The sequence below is a fragment of the Carlito syrichta genome, unplaced genomic scaffold (genome assembly GCF_000164805.1).
Source record: "Carlito syrichta isolate Samal-C Ts95f unplaced genomic scaffold, Tarsius_syrichta-2.0.1 Scaffold311260, whole genome shotgun sequence".
Lineage (NCBI taxonomy): Eukaryota > Metazoa > Chordata > Mammalia > Primates > Tarsiidae > Carlito > Carlito syrichta.
This window is the reverse complement of record NW_007255356.1, coordinates 38,809-44,485: the sequence shown is the minus strand read 5'-3', so window position 1 is coordinate 44,485 and position 5,677 is coordinate 38,809. Positions and strand designations below refer to the sequence as shown.

General features: G+C 36.3%; 1 pseudogene; it reads left to right on the top strand.

Moving 5' to 3' along the window:
• Positions 1-1,539: 1,539 nt before the first annotated feature.
• Positions 1,540-2,180, top strand: LOC103271129 (annotated as a pseudogene).
• Positions 2,181-5,677: the final 3,497 nt, after the last annotated feature.

The window sequence follows — 5,677 nt, the reverse complement described above, 5'->3', positions numbered from 1 at the left end:
TCACTCATTTGTCTGCAAATATAATTCTGTGTTTATATGCGTAATTAATGATTCATACACAATGCAGAATTTATTTATAAAATATTTTGTATTTATTCTTACAAGTTTAAACCTCAGTTACCTTCCAAGTACTGTCTGTCAAATGCAATACATCTATCGAGATGGTTTTTCCACTGCTCAATAGTGTTTGAACTCATTGATTTCGATGTCTTTTATTGTTTCTGCTGTAATTCATTTCACCGCTTCCACATCAGCCAAATATTTCCCTTTGAGGACTTTTTCATCTGGGGGGAAAAAAAGGCACTCAGAAATAGACCGGGTGAATAGGGAGATGTGTCATGGAAGTCATGCCACTTTTGGGCAAAATCTCATAAATCACCCATCAGGAAATGGGCAAACGTGTTGAAAGAATCTCCCCACAAAAATTTACACTGGAGCCAAATACAGCCTCTCACAACAACGCTAGCTGGTGCATTGATGTCGATGAGTTCCTAGAACACTTAACTAGCGGGGGAAGCCTATACTCCAAGGGCCCACTTTTCACAAGATAATTCCGAGTTTTTGGGGCGCCTCCCCCCATATATGGAAGCTTACCCAGAAGTTTGTTATGTGTTTGTCAGTCCATCCTCATTAAATTCATGTCTTCTCTTCCCTTAATATTCCATTTATTCTAGCAAAGGAAGATAATTGTGAAACACTGCTTACATTCACAGAATGAAAGCTGTGCAAAAACCTCCAGTTATCATGAAAGTTGGTCACCTGATCTGTAGAGGTCCAATAGATCATATATAAAACTTTTGTCAAGATCTTTGTGATTTGTTCACAAATGGGATGGAAGGTGGACTGATGCAATTTTCATATCTTCTACTTCAGAATATTATGTGCTGTGTTTTGTTCATTTATGCTCTTACTGTTCTGTTTTGTTGTAGCTTCTTCTACTGCTAATTTATGAGGGTGGGGCTCTACACAATTACTATTACCTATGCTACACTGAGAGTTAAATGAGAATGAACATACATATAACTTGGCACAGTGCCAGAAGGACAAAAGTAATCATTTGATAACTGTTACTATGGATCACCCCTAGTAAAATATATCAGAATGTATCAGTGCTGTTTCTTTCTCTTTTGACAAATCTCCTCATTCCCCAAGCAAATATTTAACATCCAAGTACTAAATATGATATAATAATTACTTAGACGATTATGCTTACCTTAACAAAGATCATGATACATAAATTTAAGAATACAATACATCTAAAAGAGAAAAAATTTTGCATCTTGCTCATGGATTATAGTTAAAGGCATCTTTGAATGCCAAAGCAGATACATGTAGATAGTCTTTATTTTAAACTCATGTAAACAAGCAGTTCCAGTTGGGACAAAGTTACCTATACTTACATAGATCATCCTCATATAAAATTTTAAAAAATTCATAGTAGATCATAAAAATTTCTGAAATCTATTAAAAATGATTTTGACAGCCAAAGAAGTAGTACCAAAACATTCTGTAGAAATTCTCTGTGCCTCCAGGGAGAAGATGGCTGCCCCAGCAGTGTCTGGGCTCACCTAGAGGGTGCGATGCTTTAGTATATCTGTGGGCAGGCCATTTGCCAAGCTTGTGAGCCTGCCTGTTGAGTTATATGGCATCCAAGGCCACTGTGCCTCTGCTCTGTTCTGCTGCATCAAAGAATAATCAGCTGGAATAAGTAGAAAGGGGGTTGCTGAGAGTGGCACAGTTTCTGAAGGAAGACAAGGTGGCTGTTTTTATTTTGAATTCCGATGTCAAATGTTCCATTAAAGAGAAAAGCCTAAATGATACCCCAGCACAAAAGAGGTTCTCTCCCCTCATGTCCATCCTGGTCAGTTTGCTTGCTGAAAATGGCCTATGAAACAATACCCAAGGAGTTGCATCTGCTTTTTCTTCCATGATGATGTCCACTGTGTAGAGGTGCCTTGTGCAGTGACCACTTGCATCTCTTTTAGAAGAAACCACTCTCACTGAAGTAAAAACAGTCCTGAAGAGCTTCCTAAGTAATACAAAACCAAATATTAAAATTGGAGGTTAAGATGGATCCATCAATTATGGGTGGGGTCCGTATTGGAGGGAAATATAGTGGCATGTCTAAAAAAATCAAGATTCAGAAACTGAGCATGCAGGAGATTATTGAAAAGTGTTGATTTTTCTATGATCAGTGACAATTCTTAAGGCTGGAACAATAAAGAAAAGCTACTGGAACAAAAAAATTGCAGGTTCTTGGATTTCAAAACCAAAAGTTTCCACATAGTAGATCTAAAATAGAATGTAGAACTCTGAACTTGTGAAAACATCCATGTAATCCTGACAAAAATGGTTTGCGAGCTATGTTTTGTGAAACAGTATAAATATGTTTTTTCTTTGCAAGTCTTTTCAATTTGGGAAGTGCCTGGGTTTTTGTCCAAACTCAGATTTCTTTCTTTCTTTTTTTTTTTTTTTTGATTCAGAGGCTCACTGTGTCACTCAAACTGGAGTGTAGTGGCACAATCACGGCTTATCTCAACCTTGACCTCTTGGGCTCTGGCGATCCTTCCACCTCAGCCTCCTGAGTAGCTGGGACTATGTGAGACTGCAATCACACCCCCTGGCTAATTTTTGGGTTTTTCTTTTTCGTGTGCATGAGGACAAGGTCTTGCTCTATTGCCCAGGCTAGTCAGAACTCCTGGGCTCAAGCAATCCTCCCTCCTCAGCGGGCTAAAGTGCTAGGATTGCAAACATGAGCCCCCATGCCTGACCCAAACTAAGATTTCTAATGTTTAATGCTATTAGGTGTAGTCGTCAGTTTGTGGGTGGGAATGAAGAGGGTAACAGATTAAGTGTACGCCTTTCTAGCACAAAGTTACATCTTCCTTCACTTATCAATGACACGAACATTTGGCATTCAAAGATGCATAAATATGTTCATCCTGACTCTGGGCAAATCAAAGTCAAAATTCTGCCTCCTTTAAGTTGTTTAGCCCAGGTGAAATATCCTGAAACTTTCAAAGAAGAATTTAAACATTTCAGAAGATTAAAAAAAGATGTTTTTAAAAAGTTACTCTCTTGAAGTACAGGATTTGAATCAAATTTCAGTTGTCTTTTATTTTGGAGATCACAGGTTTGTTTCTCTTTTCCCTCTAGGCCATCATGTCTCCAAAGGGATTCTAATTTTAGACTCCCCATGAAAACCGACTCAAGTTTCCATTGATATTTTGCCTCCTACACACAGATGTCTGAATTTACCTTTTGCAGACCTATCAAGTTCATCACAATACATAATACTGTAGTATCTATTAAGAAAGAGATGCTCATAGAGTAATAAGGTATGAATTTTTTTTTCTTAAGTTGGAGTCTCACTCCCTCTCCCAGGCTGGAGTGCAGTGGCACGCTCATGGCCACCGCAGCCTCGACCTGCAGGGCTCAGATGATCCTTCTTCCTCAGTTTTCCAAATAGCTGGAACTACAGGCACGTGCCACCACATCCAGCTAATTTTTTGATTTATTGTGAGACGAGGTCTCACCATGTTGCCCAGGCTGGTCTCAAACCCGCAGACTCAGGCAATCCTCTCGCCTCAGCCTGCCAAAGTGCTGGGATTATAGGCTTGAGCCACTGCGCTGGCCGCTATGAAATTATTTACTGCACTTTACTTCCCTGTTTTTAAAATAAACAAACTGAGGTACAGGGAGGGTTGAGTAGTTTGCCCAAAGTATTAAAGGCAATTTATTGACAAAGTCTACCTCTCGGCATTGCAGTATAGATTAATTTTGGTAAGGACATTTGTATTCAGTTAGATAACATATTAAAATAATATGAACATATATTAATATATACTAATACACATTAGTAGGCTACATATAGTGTTATAGATAACCCATAATATACAACATATAATAATATTTTATTTATTCATTTAGTGTCAGGGTCTCATTCTGTCACCCAGGCTGGAGTGCAGTGGTATGATCACAATCATGGTTCACTATTGCCACGAACTCCAGGGCTCAAACAGTCCTCCTTCCTCAGCCTCCCTAGTAGCTGGGACAACAGGCAAGCACCACCATGTCCAGCTAATTTTTTAATTTTTTTTGTAGAGATGAGGTCTCACCACTTCACCCAGACTGGTCTCAAACTCCTGGACTCAAGCAATCCTCCCAACTTGAACTCCCAATGTGCTGAGATTACAAATGTGAGCCACTGTGCCTAGACCTATTCTTATTTACTAGGGTCTAAATTCCTTAATATTCATCATTTGGAGAGATGAGCAGAATAAATTGTGACATGGAAATAGATAAAATTTGAATTTATATTCCTTTTATCTCCCACTGTTTGCCACCTACTCTGACCTTGTTGCTAGCATTTGGAAAGTTTTTTGGTATCAGTTTTGAGGATAGAGTATTATTTGATAATTTAAAACAATAATGCTAAAAGAAGTACACTTTCTTCAGGTTTAAGATAATTTGAAAATCAAAATCAATAGAGAATATATTAGTCTAGAATTAGTTCTCATATGGATCAGAAGGCCAGCACAGTGAATTGAATCTCCTTTCCTTAATGGATTTTTGCTTATATTGTTTAAAGTACTTGAAGAGAATTAATTCTTGTTGTCAAGAACATGAAAGGAATGGATCAATTTTTCCCTCAAAGGAGTTTTCAAGTTACCCATATAACTTTTGCCTTTTTGATTGTTCAAAATCCTAAGATATCTTGTTGAGTCTCTTAAGGTTTTGGGGGGTTTTTTTCCTTCTTCTTCTTCTACCTTTTTAATATTTGAGTTAGGTGGTAGTTTTGCCTGGGGCAAGAAAGTAATAGAGGAGGAAAAATGTGTTTAAGGCCCAAGAATCTAATATGCATCATTCAGTCTAACATTTAAAAGACAACTTTTAAAAAATATTTTTCTTAAGTCATAGATGACTCTAAGAAGAAAATTCAGATAACGAAGAATTTCAAAAAATTTAAATTGTGTAAATATTCAAGTCTTTATTTGTCTGGCCATAATAATCACCTCTGTTTCTCAAAGAAGGCTTTTCTCAATTTTGCTCTATTTAAAAATATGGAAACATCTGGATGTTAGAAGATACTGACATATCTTTGCTCACATCACTTTTTTTAGCACTCATAAAAAGATACTTTAATTCATTAAGCTATCCGTGGAGGTACTTTCTTCATATTAAGAAAAAGGAATTGACTAGTTAATAAAAACTTGACCAAACCTATGATACTTTTAGAAAGATCATTAAAAAATTTGTTTTCAGATTTTTTTGTCTAAACGTATTTGAAGAGGTACTCTCAATTAGACTGGAATTTTCAATGTTATTTTTTTTCCTACACACATTGTGAATAAATAAAGTTTTAAAATAACTACCATTTCAAAAATGATAAGTCACATGAGACTAACACAGATTTTAACAGCATTATTGAGTTATTTTTTTCAGTAGAGATAACCTTTAAAAAAGAAAGTTATTAGTTTGGTACAGCTGTTCTTTTCAAAAATTGTTTTTGAAATATTATGCATTTACATTTCTTACTTTAACAAGTACAGATTTATTCATATTGAAATGTCAAAACTATTTAATTTTTTCTTAAGATTCAATTCTTCAGTCCCTTTGTTCTAAATAAGTGTTGTAACCATGCTACATTGCAGATCTCCTTCCGGAGATTTTTTTA